At 34.4% G+C, this 21,947-nt stretch overlaps 1 pseudogene; it reads right to left on the bottom strand.

Moving 5' to 3' along the window:
- Positions 1-107: 107 nt before the first annotated feature.
- On the bottom strand, positions 108-21,947 carry LOC124109055 (coiled-coil domain-containing protein 34-like; annotated as a pseudogene).

Raw genomic sequence — 21,947 nt, 5'->3', positions numbered from 1 at the left:
ATTTTTTTCTTTAACCATTCTTGATATTTTTCTTTTGCTTTTTCTTGCAAATGTTCTTTCTCTAGTTCTTTTGCTGCTTTCCCCTCCATTTATTTATTCATTTTTTGTTCTCTTTCTTTCCTTTTCTTAAATAAAAATAGAAATTTTAATTGAAATACCTGTAATTATTCTCACATAAGGAAGGATTGTTATATGCAATAATTTTCTAAACTTCTATTATTCTTAAAATAAGTGGTGTAACAGTGGTTGGCACAACGTGGTTTATGAGAATATATAACATGAGAATATATAATTACCTGTTCAGTGTCAATAACAGGTAGTTACTGCTTGGCTGTAAGTTTCATTAGGACACTGACAAAGATCTTGCTCACCAACATATACCTGCGACTGGGATAGTACTGAGTAAATAACAGGTGCTCAATAAATACTGTTTAAATAAATTAGTGAATAAATATTACTATCTGTTAAGACTGCTGAATCCTAGTATTTTTAATGGATGTTTACCCTCATGTATATAAACATTTCCTAGATAGACAATTTGTCAATACAAATACTTGGATAAGTATTCACAAAAAGTGTGTTATAGAGTTCAAATGAATAATGCCTGCTGAAGATTGCATATAAGGACATAATTGGGCAAATATTTAGGTATACTGTTTTATATAGATCAGAGGTTTGCAAACAAGGCTAAATGTCAAATTCGGCCCACAGGCCATCTGTATTTGTAAACAACATTTTATGTAAGTATGGCCAACTCATTTTGCTTATACATTTGTATATGGTTTCTTTTATTCTACAATAGCAAAGTTGAATAGTTGCCACAGAGACTGCATGGGCAGAAAACCTGAGATGTTTAAGATCTGGCCCTTTTCAGAAAAAAAAAATAATTTTTGACATAGAATATAACTCAATGCTTTTCTTCTCCTTACTCAAATGATAACCTACCAACTGTAGTTAAATTTTAAATAAATAATGGCATGGAGAGTTCACTTTATCAAAGTTTTAGAAATTAACCTGAAAGGTATAAAAGGAATATGGAATACAAATGTATATACATGTCAGTTTTCATGGAGAAAAGAAAGATGATCCCAAAAGAGAAATTCCTTCCCTGAAAGTATCTTGTAAAATACTGTAATATAAATTAACACCCAATTAATAAACATCAGTTACATACAATATATGTCCTGTTCAGTGCTGAGCAGCACAAGCAAGTCTTGAAAATCAGGGCTTGCACCATTCCTCAAGTTGATATATTTCTTTCTTGCCGTGCAGCCAATAGCTGTGAAAAGGAATCTTTTCATAACAAAACCTCAGTAGCCAATGGAACAATAATGGGTTTTAATTACTCCTCACTGACAGAAAATCTACAAACTGAAAATGGTCTTGGAATATATCTCTCTTAATCTGTATGATTTATGACTCTTCTGCCTAACCTCACCAGCAAGAAATCATCCAGTCCCTACAATGTTTTCAATGACAGAAACTAACACTTCATTGGTATCTATATCTCACACTATTCTATGTACTTTATTATACATATGGACCATCAGTTGATTTTTACAATCCCAGTATGAGGTAGGTACTATTATTATCCTATTTACAAAGGAGGAAAGGAAGGCACAAGAGGGTAAGTAATTTGTCTAAGATCACACAGTAAGTAGTAGATCACTATAGATCACAAAGACTTCAAAATGGAGGAATGCTAAAAATAATGTTATGCCAAAAATTTTAAACCAAAGTGAAATGTCAAAACTTCTTAAAACATACTACTTCTCAAAATTAATTCAAGAAGAAATAGTATCTGGATAACCATTTATTATAAAAAATTCAAAATTTAAAAATTTACCACAAAGTACTCTAGCTTCTGATAGCTTCATTGATAGTTTGCAATGTACATTTAAGGAAGAAATAATACGAAATGACTACACAAATTAATTTTATGTTACAAGATAATATCAGAAACAAGGCAAGATAACTGCTCTATAGCCCAAAATGTGAAATAATTAGAAATGCATGTAACAAATGATGCATAATACCATCATTAAAAACTAAATAAAACTGATGAGAAATAAGAAAAATAAATGGAAAGAAAAACATATTCATAGATTTTAAATTTGATATTACTAAGAGCCATTTTCTCCAAAACGATCTACACATTTAACAAAATCCCAATAGTGCCAGGCAATATTCAAGCAGGCATAATTAGCAAATCTGATAATCAGATGCTGAATTACATATAGAAAGGTGCAAAGGAACTAAAATAAGTTTGGAAAAGAAGACAAAAGTTGATTTATATATCTATTTTTTAAAAACTATAAGTTCAATAATTATAGAGCTGTAGTAACAAGTTATTACTGCTGACACAGGATATAAATCAATAGAAGAGAATAGAATTCAGAAATAGATCTATATATGAGTGTGTGTGTGTGTGTGGGTGTGTGTGTATCGTCAATTGATTTTAAACAAAGTGCCAAGGTAATTTGATAGGGAAAGGATTATCTATTCAATTAACAGTGGAACAATTGAATATATGTATGCAAATGAATGAACCCCAACCTTTAACTCAACCAGATATTAAAATGAACTCAAAATAAACATACAGGTAAAGCTGAAGTTATAACTTCTAGAAGAAAACAATAAATATTTTATATACTCTTGAATTACACAATGTTTCTTAAATAAAGACATACAAACCATAACCATAAAAGAAAAAATTAAATATGGAATATTGTCAAAATTTAAAACTTGTGTTCTTTAAGTTGGGCACAGAGGTGCGTGCCTATAATCCCAGGAGGCTGAAGCAGGAGGATCACAAGTTCAAGGCCAGCCTCAGCAACTTAGGGAGGCCCTACAAAATTTAGCAAGATTGTGTCTCAAAAAAAAAGGATGGGGATATATCTAAGTGGTAAAGTCTACATGGGTTAAATCCCCAGGGAAGGAAGGAAGGAAGGAAGGAAGGAAGGAAGGAAGGAAGGAAGGAAGATCATTCTGCTCTTTAAAATATAGTATTCAGAAAAATTAAATGGGCCATGAGTGATGGCATACACCTGTAATCCCAATGACTCAGCAGACTGAGGCAGGAGGATTTCAATTTCAAAGTCAGCCTCAGCAACTTAGCAAGGCCCTCCTAAGCCACTTAGTAAGAACCTGTCTCAAAACAAAAAATAAAGAAACTGGCTGGAGATGTGACTCAGTAGTTAAAAATCCCTGGATTTAGTCCTTGGCAAAAAAAAAGAAAGAAAAAAAATTAAATGGGAGAAAATATTTGTAATGCATTTATCTGACATTGGACTTGTGGTCTGAATATATAAAGAATTCAAAGACTGGGGATTAGCTCATTGATAGGTGCTAGACTAGCCTGAGTGAGGCCCTGAGTTCAATCCCCAGCACCACATTAAAAAAAGAAAAGAAAAAGTGAAGAGAAATGTACAAAATTCACCCAGTGTCACATGTACCTATATTCCCAGCTACTTGGGAGACTCAGACAAGAGGATCACCTGACAAGCCCAGGAATTTGAGGTCAACCGGGATAACAAAGTGATATCACCAAGATCCTCATCTCAAAAAAAAAGAAAAAAGAAAAAAGAAAGAAAAGAAAGAATAATTCCTACATGTCTTTTGATGGAGAAAGGAGACTTGCTGAGGACTGAACCCAGAGCCTGCTAAGCATGCTCTCTGCCACTAAGTTTTACTCAACCGTGAATTCTTACAAATTCTTATATCTTAATAAGAAGTCATATAACCCCTTCAAAAAATGGGCAAAAGACTTAAACTGACACAAAACTGTCGCGACCCCTTGCCCGCAAGGAAGACGCAACTCAGGAATCTTCTTTCAGCAGTTTATTCAGGCCCTTGATATTTCTTCTTCTCTCTCTCTGATGCCCCTCCCAGCCTTAATAAAGCATCCCAAGCCCCAATGCAAAGCTGCCGCGTGGAGCTTTCTCACAGGGTGGTGAAAAATCATGTGCCAACTTTCCCAGATAAGGAGTTGTTTGTCACAGACCACAGCGGAGCCAGCGTCATCTTGTAATGGCGACCATAGTCTGCAGAAACAGCAGAAGCGGCTCACCACACAAAACAAATCCAAAAGAAGCTAACAACAAATGTAGCTCAGTTGTAGAATGCTGCCTACTATGGTCAACAAGTATAATAAACTGAATTATGTCCCTTCACCTCCTATGTTGAAGGCCTATCTCCCAGTGTGAGGAGATAAAACCTTCCAATAGTAAATCAAACTTTAATGAGGTCTTAATCCAATAAGACTGAAGTCCTTTAAAGAGGAAAATACACCAAAGATATGTGTGCACAGAGAAAAAGCCAGAAGACAAGCCATCTGCAGGCCAGAGACCTAAAGAGAATCCAAACCTGCAGACACCTTCATCTTGATTTCCAGTCTCTGGGATGTGAGAAAATTTTCTGTTGTTTAAACCACCCAAGTCTGTGGTATTTGGTTATGGCATCCCTGAAAGACTAATACAATGAGCTTATAAAAAGATGCGAAACAGCATTAGATCTCATGGAAATGAAAATTAAAACAATGGCATATACTATACACACACTGGAAGAACAAAAATGAAAGACTGACATTACCAGGTTTGCCAAAGATGTAAAATATTTGGAACTTTCATAAATAGTCATGGGAATATAAATTGGTATAAGCACCTGAGAAAATACTTTGGCAATTTCTCATAAACACATTCTTACCACATAGCCCAGCAATTCAGCTCCTAAACATTTACCCAAAACAAATGAAAACAAATGTCCACAAAAGACTTGTATATAAATGGTCAGATAATTTTATTCATAATATCTCCTAATGGAAAGCAATCCACTGACCATCAACTAGTGAATGGATAAACAATTTGTGCTATTCCATGGGAGACTACTCATCAATAAAAATAAATCAACAATATATGAAATATCAGGATATATTTAAAAACAAAAGAAGTCCAACACAAAGAAGTCCAACAATTCTTTCATTCTGCTTTTAAGAAAGTATAGAAAGTACAATCTTTTTTTTTTTTTTAATTTTTTATTGTGGGTTGTTCAAAACATTACAAATTTCTTGACATATCATATTCCACACTTTGATTCAAGTGGGTTATGAACTCCCACCTTCACCCCATACACAGATTGCAGATTCACATCAGTTACACATCCATTGATTTATAAATTGCCATACTAGTGTCTGTTGGAAAGTACAATCTTATATACAGAATAGAAAGATAACCAAGATATTTAGAGCTGGGGCTGGCTATGGGAAGGGGAATGGGGGTTGGATGTGAAGGGAACTTTCCGGAGTGATGAAAATGTTGTATTATCTTGAGTGTGGTGCTTATTAATCATACAGGTATGTACATCTGTCAAACTCATAAACTTAAAATAGGTGTATTTTATTGCACAGCAGGCAGTCAGAATGGTCACTGCTACTGAGAAAGCAGTCAGCCATTAAGTGGCTTCGGATTTTCTAGCACACTGGTTCTATATCACAGAGGACAATAATTAATCTTCCTTTTCTAAAATGGTGCCCTGAAAGAACCTTTGTTTCTTACAAGTAAAAGAAATGAACAACTGGCTACTTAAAGTTTTTGACTTTCTATTTTAATTCTTCTAATAGGGCCTACTTGGCACATAGAAAAAGCTAAGTAAACATTTGTTGAAAGCATGATTGATACACTGATAACAGTGTTATCAATCATACACCTTGTTGATTTGAATTAAGTCTTTCAAATAAAATATCAGTGTGTTTTGAGAATTAAAAACAATTTTATTTTTAAATAACTTTTTAAAACATTGAAAGTAGAAGTCTTTTTCAAAATTTGTATTAATGTGTAAAAAATTAATCTGGAAAATAATTTAGCATAGCAACACAAATATTAAGTGTACTCAATGAGATAAGATATTTGTTTTAAAAGAATTTCACAATTTATAGTCATATTAGAAGAAAGCAATCTTACTAATGTATACATAAATTATTTTGTCTGATTTTTTGATAAAACACAGTGAAAATGACTTAGAGAAAATAGCAGCCCAAGATACAACTAAAATGAAGCTGGAGGCAGCAGAGGACCACACACCATGAAATGTAAACAGAAAGCTAGATGCCAGACAGGAAGAGAAGAACCAGGAGAACAGTCTTTACAAATACAGGTAAATGTAACTAAGGCTGAATAAGAAATCTGATAGTTTTTAAGAAAAAAAAAGGAGGGATCAATTATGCTTTAACATGCACAAGAATGCTGCAGAATAGGTAAATTAATTTTTCAGGGTTTATCTCTGAATCATTTTCTACCTTATGGAATCTTGCTTTCAATAATTAGTGATTGATTTATGTCATGACAAGCCACTTACTCCCAAAAGAATTTTTTCCTCAAAAATAATTGGATTAGGTCTACTACCACTAACTAAAACAGTGAATATATATCATATATCCCTCAGAAGCATCTTACATTCTTAGGAAAAACAACAATTATGTTTGATTGGCATGGTAAAATCAGCTTAATGAAGTTAGAAGATAAGAGAAGCTTCTAGAGGAGAGAGCACATCATACATGGAGAACTATTTTTATATAAACTTCAAAAAGGTGTCAACCAAAATTTTGTAATGGTCATATAGACTTATTTTGATTGTGACATTTATTCAAAGTACTCTTTTGGGGATGAAGTAAACAAACACAATCCATAGTAATTGATTTCTAAACAAACACAATCCAAGTAAGGATCAAATACTTTTATGGTTATAATACACACACACATACACACAGACACCTCTCTAACCAATTTCCTTCTTCTAATGCCTGGATGATGAAGATTATGTTATCTTCAACTTACTGAAATTATTTGATACTCATAATAATATCACTTGGCATCAGATTCAACAATAGGTAAGGACAAAAACTATAATTAAAAATTTAAAACTTTGTCCTATAATTTGAGAATTTATCTAAATTCATAGTTATATTTTAATAATAAAATCAATTCTAAACATACAAAATCACAATATAAACAAAGTGATAGCATAATATTTTTTAAATGGGGGTTGGGGGGCAGTATTAGGGATTCCACTCAAGCCCTCGTGCATGCTAGATAAGCAGTCTATCACAGAGCTACACCCTACCCTAGACCTTTTTTCATTTCATTTTGAGTCAGGGTCTCAGAAAATTCACCAGACTGGCCTCAACTTTGTGATTCTCCCATCTCAGCTTCTAAAGTAGTTGGAGTCAACAGGCATGTGCCACTATGCCCAGTTATTTTAAAATTTCTAATGTATCAGGCTGGGGTTGTGGCTCAGTGGCGGAGCACTTGCCTTGTACATGTGAGGCACTGGGTTAGATCCTCAGCACCATATAAAAATAAATAAACAAAATAAAGACCTTTTTAAAAAAAAATTCTAATGTGTGATCCAACATAAGAATGTATTAAAATTGAAAGTAGGGATATGAAGGATAGCTCAATGGTTGCATGCTAGCCTAACATGCTTAAGGCCATGGGTTCAATTAGCACCATAAATTAAAAAGTAATAATAATAATAATAATAACAAAAAAATTGAAAGGAAGAATAGGAATATAGCTCAGTGGTAAAACCCAGCATGAGTGAAACCCTAGGTTTGATCCCCAGCACTGCAAAAAAGAAAAAGAAAAAAGAAAATTCATTGACTCATTCAATTAACAAATGCTTACTATATACAAAGAATTATAAACCTTGTAATGGATAAAAAATAATATAAAAAAGAATTCTTGTTCTTAAGGATCTTAAAATTACAAGGAAAGCAAAGGGATGTACATACTACAAAACAGCCATTTCTTTTCTTTTTTATAAAACATACAGAAAATACAAAGCACCATATGATAAAGTGCTATAAAAGTTAATATAAATTGAACAAAGATTCACAGGAAAGAATCTCTAACATGTGAACAGCCAATCTGCATGTAGGAAGTAATCTGAGTTAGATGACAAATGGAAAAGTAGAACAGAGAATATGATGAGATTTCATCCTGATAAAATACCATATGTAAAAATTAGGAAATGAAAAATACTAAGAAGATAAGTATTCTCAAAATTTCTCAAGAATACATACTCTTGAGTCCTGGGCAGTACAGCCAAAAGCTCAAGATTTCTAGGAAATTTATTTGCATCTTAAAAATAATGTAAAAAATTTGGTGCTCTCTTAGTATATGCAAGGCCCTGGGTTTGATCAACACTTTGAAAAATAAAATAAAAATAAAACTTACAGTCTACTTCTTTATATACCTATGTTTGCTTTATTATAAAAATATAACATTTTCCTCTCAAAAAATTTCCAGTAAAACTAATACTCCAAGAAGATTGGGGGTGGCTGTGATTATCTTGTGTGAGTTCCCTAAATAATCCCTGTAAAAAGAATCAGCATAGAATAAAGAGAAAATAGATGGTAGACATGCCTGAAATGCTACTTTGGCTCAGGGAATAGAGTGGAGACTCTTTAACCAGTCAGTCTAGAGTTTTAAAATCTCAGTCAGAAGACAGTACAGGTGTGGCACATGAAAAACATTTTTAGACATAAGGAATAACAGTCAGATCTATTCAGCAAAGATTAATCTGGCAGAGACATACAGGAAGGGTTTATTCATTTAACAAATATTCCTGGGTACCTCTAATGTGTGGTAATGGATAAGCTGTTGGAGAACTGAAAAACAGAAGCAAAATTCCTGATCTTATAAGAACTTATATCCTAGTGTGGAGAAGTAAACAATAAAGTTGAAGGAAGTAATGAGACCATTCAGAAAATAAAATAGAAGCAGCAATTATATATATAGTAAAGGAAGGGATGTTTTGGAGCAACAGAATTATTATTATTATTAAGTGACTGAAGACACAGTAGAAGTAATAGAAATAAAGGAATAATAGGAAAAAGTCTATGAAGAGGAATGGGGCAAAGGTATTTTTTTAGGTGTACACATTTGGAGTTGCCTGCTGATCTAATGGATAGAAATCCAAGACTCAAAAAATTCAAGTCTAAAGATTCAGACTTGGTGGGGCTAGCATTGTAGCTCAGTGGTAGAGCACTTGCCTAGCACATGTGAGGTGCTGGGTTCCATCTTAAGCACCACATAAAAATAAATAAATACAATAAAGGTATTGTGTCCATATACAACTAAAAATATTTTAAAAATATTTAGAATTGCTGAATGCAGGCAGACACTAGTAGAGTTCACAGGGACAGAAAAGAACAAAATTAGAGGGCATCCAGGCTCTGTAGTGCATGCCTTTAATCCCAGTGACTCAAGGGGACTAAGGCAGGAGGATGGCAAGTTAGAGACAGTCTCAGCAACTTAGTGAGACCCTGTTTCAAAACAAAATAAAAAGGGCAGAGATGTAGTTCAGTGGTAAATCATGCCTGGGATCAATCCTTAGTACCAAAAACAAAAGAAGAGTAAAGGGCAAAGGGCAGAAGACAAGAGACTTGATAAATATTCATGAGGGTAGGGGTAAAAAACAAAGCAAAACCCCAAAGAAGAAAGAAACTAAGAGAAATATAAGAAAAACCTAGCTAAGGACTAATTGGAAGAAAGACTTTGAAAAGAGATGTTAGGATATGTGTATGCATTTTTTTCCTTTTCACCTGTTCATTCTTTTTCTGAACCCATTCCTTGTGCTTTTCTTCAGCAATTTTCTTTCTTTTTTCACGTTCTTCAATTTTTTTCTTTTTTCTAGTTGTTGATTTAATTCCTGTGGATTTCATTTAAACAAAAGACAATGTTTAAGGGAAGTACCCAAATCACATATTTTAAAAAAGGCTGAACTTAACCAAATTAAACAAGAATATAGTTTCCATTATACAATATATACCACTACTGATAATAACTTACTTAAGTAACTAGTCTACAATGAAAGAAAGCATTGGTAAAAAGTATAAGTCATTTTTTAGAAATGCAAATAATTGCTTGGCAGCAAAACACTAGTTTCTTAGACTAAATTTCAGCTAATTACCCTCATTGAAATCAACTTTTCCACACACAAATTTTGGCACCACTGTAAGCTATTGGCAGTAGCTCAAGAGAATTGCAACTTTTTTTTACAGTTATAAAAAGTTTCAAGATTCTTGCTGAAGATAAAGAATAGGAATTAAGTAATCCCTAAATTAAAATTTTAATTCAGAGTTACACCAAAGAAGAACTGTAAAGAAGGTATTCAGTTTCCATAGAGAAAAAAAGAATCAGAGTTTTCTTCACAGATTTTATAGCTGTTGGGATATAAAACAAAACCAAATTCATACCTCAGATTATTTAACTGTCTTGCTGTCACCAGAATCTACACATCTGGGCATTTCCTCAGGAGAAAGAATGTGGAAGGTATGGCCAAATAAAACTACAAGTTGAATGCCACCACTCTGTCACTCATCGGCTAAATTATGGCATTAGTTGAGAAAGCTGTTCAAACTAGACTTCTCTAGGACTCTACAATCATAATTACTGGTTAGTTTTCTTCCTTCCTTAGATACTAATAATCAGATACATTTATGAATCTTCCATTGGTCCCCCTTTCTCCTTCCCATCTTTCCTTTCTCCCCAAATACTTACCTCCATGGGCAATTTTCCAACTCTCAGGTTAATTCCAGGGTCTTAAATGAAGATAAAATTTTACCCCAAGAACATATTTTTTTTTTGCATTTTAGAATAACTAATCAAAAGATACTTGTTTACCATGACTTCTGATCTTAAAATTCCACTGCAAAGAAAATAGTTGCCCTATCTCACTTAGAAAATCTTCAAACTTTGAAATATCATATCCCACAAAACAAATATCTACCTTGATAGGATTCTTCACTACCTCATAGCTGTTATTCCTTTATTACTCACTCAATAAACTTTAATTGAGTGCCTGATATTGATCTAACAAGAACTGTGCGTGTACACACACACACACACACACACACACACACACACACAGAAAGATGAAATCCTAGAAGTCTCTCATCTAATCTTTTCTGTATATACCAAAGAATAAAGTGCTACACTGTGAGTTACTGGGTATAAAAAAAAAGGAGTTTGGAGAAAAGAACAAAAAGGGAAGACAAAGAGAAATGGTTTGAACCAGGATAGTCAGAAATGAGCAGTTTCTTAAAATAGTGAAAGAAGATGACTTTAAAAGAAGTGAAAGATGCGGAAGGGGATGGTGATTAATTTAATGTGTGGTACTAATTTCCTCTTTAGATAGAAAGAGGTTTTTTGAAGACAGTAAATTGAACACTATGATGAAGAATAAAAGTCAAAAGTGATGATTTAGAGCTCTTATTAAGACTGAAGGCTGAGTTTGAAATGATCAGTACTATTCTGAGGGAGATTGACTAGAAGGTTATGACAATATACCCTATAAGGGGAAGACAGTCTGGACTTGTGCCAGAAAACAAGTAAAAGGAGAAACACACAGAGTATGTGTGGGTGTGCAGATACGCATGTGTGTATGTATGTGTATATACATGTGTATAAATTTACATATAGTAAAAGGCTAGGTATAAATCTGACAACTATACATTTGAAATTTTCCAAACCAGTTCTAAATTTTCTTTTAAAGAAAAGTTTAAATGTATGATTAAGCATAATTGATTATATTTATATACTTTTTAAGAGTCTTAAAGGTAACTCAAAAGGGGGGAAATTAAGATGTTGCATTACTATTTTATGAATACCAAATTTTAGTTAATGTTGATATAGGTGATAATAAAGAAAAGATCCAAAAGTACCTAGAAAATTCTACCACTGACCTGAATAGTACTGTATTCTTATAATGTCTATTTAAGTATTTGCCTACCCAGAATATACATCACATTCTCATACACTACCCTCTCTTCCAAGGCTAGCTCCTCTTAGAATTTCCCATGCTGCATGGCTCCATCTGTTCACCACGGAGGCAGGCCTCCTCCAGGATACAGCAGGAGTCTTCTTTCCAAAAGCCCCTGCATGGTCTTCTGGTACACCACTGAATTTCAACAGGATTATAGCTATTTTCCCATAGAGTAAACATTTGGTTATGGAAAACCAAACTCCAAAGAGGGTCCTAAACATGTATCATTATTTCAATATATTTTGCCTATTTTCAAATGATTTTTTACTATTGAAGGTAACAAAAACAAAAAAACAAAGTGACAATTTTGAGTTTCACCAGCTCTATATCCTACCCTACTCCTTCCTTAAGGGCTGATAAATTAAATAGCTGAATATTAAATGGTGAGGTTGAAAAAAATAACAGGAAAAAAAGTACCTGGACTAGTCACAAAATAAATAATTTTTATAATTTTGAACAGATTACATTAAAATGTGAAGTCAAATGTTAAAAATTAGAATTAGCCAAAGACCACAGAGAACTTAGAAGAATTAAAGAATTATTTTAAATAAAAAATGTAAATATATTTAATAACCTACAAAACCAATATGCTAGCTTGCATAATGTCAATGTTAATTTTCAGTGTTTACCATGTTTATCATTACAACATTATTACAAATGTATAACATTTTTAATAGGGTAACTATAAAGGGTTAAAACAATTTTTTAACTCAATCTCACAGAGATGCCTAAAACAAATTTAAATGTCTGTTACTAAAATAAAATTCATGAATGAAATGAGCTTTTTAATGATTCAACTATCCTTTAAGTTTTCCTTTAAGTGGGGCATGGTGGCACTTGCCAGTAATCCCAGCAGCTTGAGAGGCTGAGGCAGGAGGATTACTAGTTCAAAGCAATAAGCAACTTAGTGAGGCCCCCAGTAATTTAGTGAGACCCTGTTTGTAAATAAACTACAAAAAAGGACTGGAGATGTGACTCAGTGGTTAAGTACCTCTGCATGGTACTGAAAAAAAATTTCCTTTAAATGTTAAAGGAAGAAAATAAGAAAGCAAGAATAAGTTCAAAAAGCAAATACTGAGTCTGATCTATTTATTTCTAAAATATTTCTTAATAAAAAGCACATAAATTGGAAATCTAAAGAACTTAATACCAGTTCCAGCTCTGCCACTAACCGAAACCTTGGCAAAGTTACTTCTCTCGCCTTCATGCTTCTTAGCTTTTATAAGGATCTGAAATGAACCATTCCTTATGGTCAAAAATCTGTGCTTTTAATGACATGGTTTGTAAGCAAATTAGGGAATAGAGTAAGTAAGGACAGAAAAATAAGGGAAAGCATGACTTAGGAAATAAAGAGAAAGGCATGAAAATCCAAATAGATTTTGGCTAAAGTTTATGATGATAAGCCATCTTCTAATTCTGCATTGTTTTCTATCGATATCATCGGTCCCCCAACACCAAATGTCCCTCCTATATCCTGCAAAGCAAACTGATCCTACTTCCAATGGAAGTACCTCCAATTTACACTTTTGGATGAAAGAAGTTAAACATTATTTCTGCAGAAAGCTATAATAGTTTTCAGCAGTATTCTTTAAAAGAAAAAAAATTAAATAAAGTTTTCACTCAAAAGAAATAAAATATAAAGACCATAACAGCTCAAAATAAGCTAACAAAACATTGAGTAGATAACCCATATGTTATGATTGATAGCTACAATTCCTTGGCATGACTAACAGGCAAGATTCATTCAAAAATATCTTAAATTGCTTCAAAGTTAAGTAATGAAGTAGCCATAAGAAATGTCAAATTACTCAAAACATGAAAAGGCTTTAATACATACAAATAATTATACCCTGCTATATGCTTAATGGTTATGGTAAGGGCTTTATATTTATTATTTTATACTGTTCTTGAAACAAATCTTCAGAGTAGTTATTATATACTTTCATATGTAATAACTAACTCGTATTGAATTCTTTCTATATAGTAGGCCATATCCTGATATTCATTTAGACCTCATAATAACAATAAGAGGTAAATATTATTCTCCCCCTTTCACTGATAGTGACTCTCCTTACAAGTGACTTCTATAGTAGCTAGAAAAAAACGCAAATGAACTGTGCTTTACCACTAACTTACTCTACCAGTGTTTTCCAAGTTGTGAGTCTAAAATCAATTTAACAGATTATAATTGACTTTCATAAAAAAGAATACCATGTTTTGAATAAATTAAGATACTTTTTCAAATATATATGTATATACATCTATGTATAGGTTTATATTTATGTTCAACATGAAAAAATTAGATTTCTCACTGTGAACAAATATTTTTCAAAAACACTACACAAGGACTGATGAACAGTGGTAGAACCCTTGCCTAGCATGTGCAGGGCTCTGGGTTTGATCCCTAGCACTCCAAGAAAAAAAAGAAGCAGGGAAAATAAAAGCCACACTAAACATTGGAACTAGTAATGTTAAAAGAACTAGTAATGTTAAAATCTAAAGTTGAGGTAAAGGGAAGAGACTGGGGTCTCAAAAATAAACATTAATTCTGAAAACAAATTTAAAAAAATCTTCTCCAAAGGCTATGACTAGCAATGATAGAAATGCCAATACCAATAAAAAACAAAATCAGCCATCTTTATACTTTGTTTCATTTAATCCTCACAAAAATCCTATGACAGGTACTATTTTTCCCACCTTGTCCAGATGGGGAAACTGAAGTATAAAATCTAAATAAATTGGCTAAGATCACCCAGCAAGTAAAAAGACTAGAACCAGAGCTTTTATTAAGCCTGGCTGAAACCAAATCACAAAGTCTTTTTCAAGCCCTGTGCTTGCTAAGAGGAAATAAGTACTACTCTCACAGTGTACATTTCCAGGAATAAATTTGTATTCTAGAATACAAAGTATCATGTAAAAGGGAAATGCCAGAATATACTAATTTACACAATCATTTGAATCATTCCAAGTCTCCTGAACAGATGATTGCCTACCTGGTAGAAACCCATCACAAAAATAACAACTAGTTTCAAAACCAATATGAAAAATTTCAAGGAAGATCATAAAGGACAAAGAAAGTACAAAGCTTTAGTTCCCATGATTTTTTTATAATAACATGGTTACTAACAGACTAGAATAAACTAAAATATCCAACCACAGTGTACCAGTTTACTATATTTTAATATACATTAATACATGTTAAATATACTTTAATAATAAGCAGTCTTTTTCTTTGCTTTGCTTTTCTTTTTTCTTTTTTTTTTTTTTCTTGTGGTGCTGGGGATTGAACCCAGAGCATTGTGTATGAGAGGCAAGCACTATACCAAATGAGCTATATCCCCAGCCAATAATAAGCAATCATTTTAAAGTGATGTTGAAAAATATTTAATGAGGGCTGGGGTATAGCTCAGTGGTAACATGTTTTCCTAGCAAGCACAAAGCCTTGGGTTAGATCCCCAATGCAACTCCAAAAAATACAAAAAAAATTAAAATGACATGGAAATATATTAATAATATAACAGGCAAAAAAACAGATTTAAAAAGATTGAAACTATTTCATTAAAAACAAGAAGTATCTTTCACCATTTCTGTGATGAAAAGAAATCAGAGAGTGAGTCTGGATAGGGAGCTTAGGTGATGGCGAGTTATACAAATATATTTACTTGCCAGGGCACATGCTCTTTGGTAGGTAGAATAGATTCCTGTCTTTATTTCAATTTTTCTCTTCTTTCTTAAAACTTTTCCTGAGTATATAGTTGAATTTACCTAAGTGCAAAAGTCTATTGTATGTCTCTCTAGATATACATTTGTACATATAATCAGCCCTCTGTATCCATGGGTTCTGCAACCATGGATTTAATCAAACATAGATCGAAAATATGCCAAAAAAAATTGTGCCTATACTGAGCAGGGACACATTGTTTTCTTGTCATTATGCTGTGAGCAATTCAGTATAATAACTACTTAGGTAGTGTTCACATTGTATTAGGTGATATAAGTAATTAGAAGATTAAAAGTAGATGGGGAGATATATGCATTAAATGCCTTTATATAGAAAGACTTGAGCATTGAGTATTTTGGAATCCAAGAAAGTCCTGGAACCAAACCTCTTGGATACTTAAGATGACTGTTTTTATTTTTTAAAAACTTACATAGAAGAAAGTCTAGAAGGCTATATTCCATAATATTAACAAAGATTATTATTAGGTGTTGAAATTAAAAGAGCTTTTCATTTTCTTAATTATATTTAGCTATATTTTCTGAATGTTCTTCTAATGAATATACTGCTTCTATAATTAGATTTATTAAGATTGATATAGTAAACTAATACAAACAAATGCACACACATTGTTTTCAGGAACAATAAGATTAACATTTTAATTTGCAACAGCAACTCTATTCTGTGAGCTCAGTGTCATATAGAAAGAATACTGTCTAGTTGTACCTCTAGAGTTTTCTGTTGTAGTCGGTCACTTTCTTCTTTTTCTTTGCCAACAAACCACACCTCCCATGGTGTCAGGCTGCTTTCTCCTAAGTGGACCCGTTTCTGTTCTTCTTGGTTATCTTCTGATTCAACTTTACTGCTATGAAAGAAAGGATACTATAGAACTTGTACACGAAATACTTCTCTTACTAGTCAAAAATCATTTAACTATACAATGAAAACAAAATCTAACAACATATTTTCAATACTGTTATTTTAAAAACATATGAATCAATTATATAAAGTAAAAATATGAAAAACCAGGAAAAGGAAATCTAATTTTGAATTACTTTACTCATTTAGTTATGCCACTCCCTTCAAAAAGCAAATTATTTAAAAACCCAATGGAATAACTTGAGCCCAACCTATGTGCCTCAAGGTCACTTGAGGAAATTATTTATTTCTAAAATTTTATTTTTTTTATTCCTAAAAATTCTATCTATACAAGTAATCACTAATTACTACTAGTACACATAATCTTTTGTAGGTGTGTGTATGGTACCAGGCGTTGAACCCAGGGCCTTGGACATGCCCCTGAACTATATCTACAGCTCCACTACCACATACACACATATACACATAACTTTAATCAGATCCTGGGGCAGACCTTTCCCTTTTCCTCCATTATATAGCATAGAAAAAAAGTAATGTGTACATATATACTGAGAGAACGATGAAAAGCAAATAATTTAATAATTAGGAATTCTGGGTAAAGGATGAACAAAAGTTTTTTATATTCTTTTTCTTTAAATTTGAAATTATTTTGAAATAGACAGCTATAGAAAAAAATATACCCTTCTCTTTTTCAGTGCTGGGAATCGAAGCCAGAGCCTCATTCATGTTAAGTATACTCTGTACCAACTGAGCTACACCCACAACTGCTGTGGCCCTTCTCTCCTTCAACATTTAATATTTTGTTTGACAACATTTTGCCAGTTCTTAGAGTATACAAGACTCTCCAATCTGTTTATCTCTTATCATTGTCTTCATCTCCACTTTGTACCTTCTGTCAGTCTGACTCTTCTGGATATACAGAAAATTAACTATATGAGTAAATAAAGAACAGAAGGATTTGGCTGGATACATAAGCCTCACAAAACTTATGGAAAACTTAACAATCAGCACTCATGGATAGGAAGATTGTTCAGTACCCAACACAGCTCCAGGGGCGAGTTTATTATATAGACTCAGGTGTGTTTATCTTCAACATTGTTCCTTCTAACAAATAATTGCCTTACAACTGCTTTGTACCACTTTTTCTATCTCATAGATTCAGTTTCCCTAATTTTTTTTTTTTGGGGGGGGGTTTATGTTATTTAATCATCCATTCATGTCTTTACAGAACTTGTATTCTAAGTGGAAAAGAGACATTGTTAATATATTATTTCTTAGGCACATCTTTCCTTTTCAGTCTTGCATTATGATCTCATCTGTTCTCAGCTTCAACTATCACTATATGCTGGTGATATCTGGATCAGCTATTCTGGGCCAGATCTCTATCTTAAGTTCCAGACTTATTTCCAACCATTTGATAGACAGATCCATGATATTGAACTCAGTCAGTTGAAAAAAAAAAAAATCTAAGCATTTTCCAGCATCCACCCCCTCTTTCTTCCCCACTAAGAAAAATTTTACTCCTCTTATAATCCTAAGTGAATGTTACCACCATCCACCCAGTTACCTAATCCAGAAATCCAGATCTGACTCCACCCGCTCCCCCCTCCATGTCTGACTCCCCCTACCCTCATGCCCATATAATCACTGGTCATGTCAATTCTACATCCTTCAATTTTCTCAAGTGATTCTCTTCTCCAACCTTTCAATCACTCCAAACATAAACAGTCTCTAGCCTTCCCTTTTAAATCATTCTCTAAACCTATTGCCAGATTTGCCCCTCCAATGCATCCTTTTAACATGTAACTTCTCATCTCAAAGTTCTTCAGGGGCCCATTTGCGCACAGGATGAAATCCAAACTCCTTAGCCTGACATCCATAAATTGACTCCTGCCTTTCTTTTCATAAATTGGTGATCCAGACTCTACATTTCAGTCATGTTGAACTTCTGTGGGTTGGTAAATACACTATGGTGTTGAGCTCTTCAGCTTTTGCCTAAAACTGAAATGCCTTTCCTCTACCTTCACATATGGCCAGATTAAGAGCTTACTTTCATAAGTAAAACAGCCTGGGGATAAAATCTCTATCTGCTTCTTCCTAGCTTCTGCACATGTTTAAATTTCTCTAAAAAAGAGATCTCATCTGTAAAATGGAGATGACAGTAGTAGCTGCATGAAGAAGCAAAGCACTTAGTATAGTTCTGGGCCCTCAGTAAGTACATACTATGCCATTTATTATAATTATTACTATAACTAACTCCTATTCTTCCTTCAAGATTTTATTCTGATACTATATTGTCTGGGAAACTTTCTAAAAACTTCTGGATTAACTGCCTTGGGCTTCCTGTCACTGGTTCCCCCTCTGCCACAGGCCATGAGTTCCTTAAAGAAAAGAACATGAATGAATGAATGAATGAATGAATGAATGAATGAATAAGAACTTGGCTGGTTGTGATAGCATAGACCTGTAATCCCAGCAATGTAGGAGGCTGAGACAGGAGGATTGTATGTTTGAGGCCAGCCTGGAAAAATAAAAAAGGTTTAGGGCTGTAGATTAGTAGGCTGTAGATTAAAGCACCTTGGATTCAATCCCCAGGACTGGGAAAAAAAAGGAAAGAAGAAAACCAAATATGTCTTGACTGAGGGTCTAGATTATGAAACATTGTTGAAAGAAGAAATTAGTCAAATCAGTTTTTTTTAGATAACACTTTAAATACTTCCTGCCTTAACATTTTTAGCAAATGTGTTCAAAAAGTGTAGCATATAAACTACAGATATACTCATAATAAAGAAAGGCTTCATAATTAGCTATTTATGACAAGAAACTTATTAAGGCATAACTTTCCTAACTATAGTTATATGAAAGACAGAAAAGAACTAAATAGATAAGCAGTAGGCCCAAAGCATATTATAAAAGACTCCAGAAAAATACTTTTCATCATCTTGTTTTGATGTCATCTTTGATCATCTTCACAATCCCAGCCAATACACTTGAAGGTCAATCAATCTTTTAAGCATAAGTCTATTTGTACTGAAAATTATCTTGAGGGATTGGGGTGTGACTGAGTGGCATAATGCTTGCCTGGCATGTATGAGGCCCAGCACCCCTACAAATCTGAGCACATAGATATGTGCAGCCAATGCCTGAGTCTATCTCAAAGAAGCCTTACTCTACTAGTATGCCACAATCAGATGTAGCTAGTAAGGGACAGAGAGAGGCATAAAATTCCAGAGCTCTTGGTTTCTCTGTACTCTACAGAGGATGCTGATAGCCCAAAACAATGGCTGGGCTATGACTCAGGCTGCCTTCCTTCATCTCATCCCATACAAGCTATCCAGAACAACAACTAAAGGAACACAGTCATCTTCTAAAAGAAAAGAAGTGCTAGTTTTTCTGAACCATTTGAAAATAATCATGGTATCTAACTATTCTCCAGGAAGGAGAAACAGGAATTCATTCAACACACATTTATTGAGTACCTAATAAAAATCTAACACTTGCCACACACAAGACCTAACAAATTCTGCAATCTTTCTAGACCCACATCCTCAGTATTCTTTTGACTCATGGGGAATGAAATGTGCTTAGGCAGCCTTAGCCCTATTAGCTCATTCAGGCTTTGGGTGAGACATAGATAGGTCTGGCTCCTCCCTTGACAGGTTCCATTTGATTAGCATTTAGGCTTGTGGAAGCTAATGCAGGGTCTCAGTAGTTGAGCTGCAGACTTTCATGGTCATTTATTCCTCAGGCTGATAAACTATGTCCACATTGTTTAGTCCTGTTAATTATGTTCAGAAGGTATTTCACACATCTTTAAAATGCATTTTAAAAATATCTAATACCCACTAAGTCCTAAAGAATCCCTACAAAACATAGTTGAAAATGGTCTCCTAAAACCCTACCTCTTACCACTGAGTCTATGGGGTTAATATGAGATGCCTCTTTCTTGTTTTTTCAAGCAGCCTGGACAGCCTGCATGGTTACTCTTCCTGGTTTCCATTTCCACCAACATACCTCTCATCTTTAAAAGAGTAACTTTTGTAACCATGTATGGGTCATTTCAGATGGTTCCACATTCCATTCATTCATTCCTTATACAGAGAGGGGCCATCTTGTCACTTACACATAAAGTATGGGTTCTCTGGTCTGCATTTTTTTAGATCTCCTGTATTGTTCCTTATATAGTTTGATGATTAGAAACTTGTAAATTGGCTTCTGAAGATGATGTTTACCCCAAAATAGACCTACATTATTATAGTGATAGGCCTTTTGCTTCTATTTCTATACACCCTAAAATAGTCATGCTGTATAAGAGGGAACCTGATCAGTTTACCTCACTACTAGGCCCAAATCTGCTAATAAATTGGTGTATGCCTTTGAGTCAGACTTTTTATTTGTGTTCTGTGATGCAGTTTTATCACATGTAAAATGAGTGGACTGAGCTGGGCTTTAATTTAATAAAATCTTGTATATTTTATTTATGGTCCCCAGTACCTAAACTAATATGTGGCAAAAAATAGATGTTTGCTGACTGAATCTCTGTAGAAATAAACATTATGATGGTTTTTAATAATCCCTTTGCTTCAAATATTCTTTGATACAACAATAACTATTCCACTGAAAGTTCGTCCTCAGATCAGACACAACCCTGCCTCTGCATGCTGTCGTGGACTAATCTCTGTGCTTCAGCTCTTTACACTATTACAACCTACTACATAAAACACATTTTGGAACTAAGATTATGGACAAGAGTTCTTCAGTTCACCATCTGGATTTTTGAGGATTCGTAAAACTCCTGAAATAGAAGCAGTTTTGTGTGTTGGAGACTATATACGGGTCATTTTTAAGGAAACTGAGATAGCAGCAATTAAAGGGCTAAGAATCAGAAAACATGTCATCTTTAAGAAATGGCCCAGGACTCTCTGCAGAAAGGGCTGCATTTAAGGATGCAGGCGCCTGCTCAGCCTCTAAGGTGGAAGACAGCAGATTGTTTTGGTTTGCTGAAGGTACTTGGAAGGGTCCAAGGAACCTTGGGACCGGTTGTATCGGTCGGGCAGTCTCAGGTTTACCTGGCGCGCCCTGGTAACTCCGTTCCTCTCAGGCTCAACACCTCGGCCTCTACGTCATGGGCATCTTCGTCCACATCTTCGTCATCCTCTCCGTCACCATGTTTATCGTCAAACGAGAAGCTCTGGTGGCCGAGGGGAGACAACAGTGACATGGTGGAATTGCTGCAGCTCTGAGGCGGCGGCGACCATCAGATAGACGTCGCCACCACCCCAGCCTCTGCCCCCGGGGACCCGTCATGAGGACGGAGAAGGAGGCCATGGAGGCCTCAGACTCGGAACTGCAGTCCAGAGAGAACAGGATGCCGGGAGGGGAAGAAGCAACACTCCACTGCCACACATCCTGCATCTAGCCCGCCAAGTTCAAACCGGCAGCGCTGCAGCGAGGACATGCTCTCCCAGCAGGCCCCGCGCACGTTGGGCCCGGCCAATCCGGGCCGGCCCCGGTGCCGCGTTGCCAT

The sequence above is a fragment of the Marmota monax genome, unplaced genomic scaffold, assembly GCF_021218885.2.
Source record: "Marmota monax isolate L192 unplaced genomic scaffold, Marmota_monax_Labrador192_F-V1.1 WCK01_AAM20220418_F8-fsc00135, whole genome shotgun sequence".
Taxonomy (NCBI): Eukaryota; Metazoa; Chordata; class Mammalia; order Rodentia; family Sciuridae; genus Marmota; species Marmota monax.
Note: the sequence above shows the minus strand (reverse complement) of the source record. Positions and strands in the feature narration are given on the sequence as shown.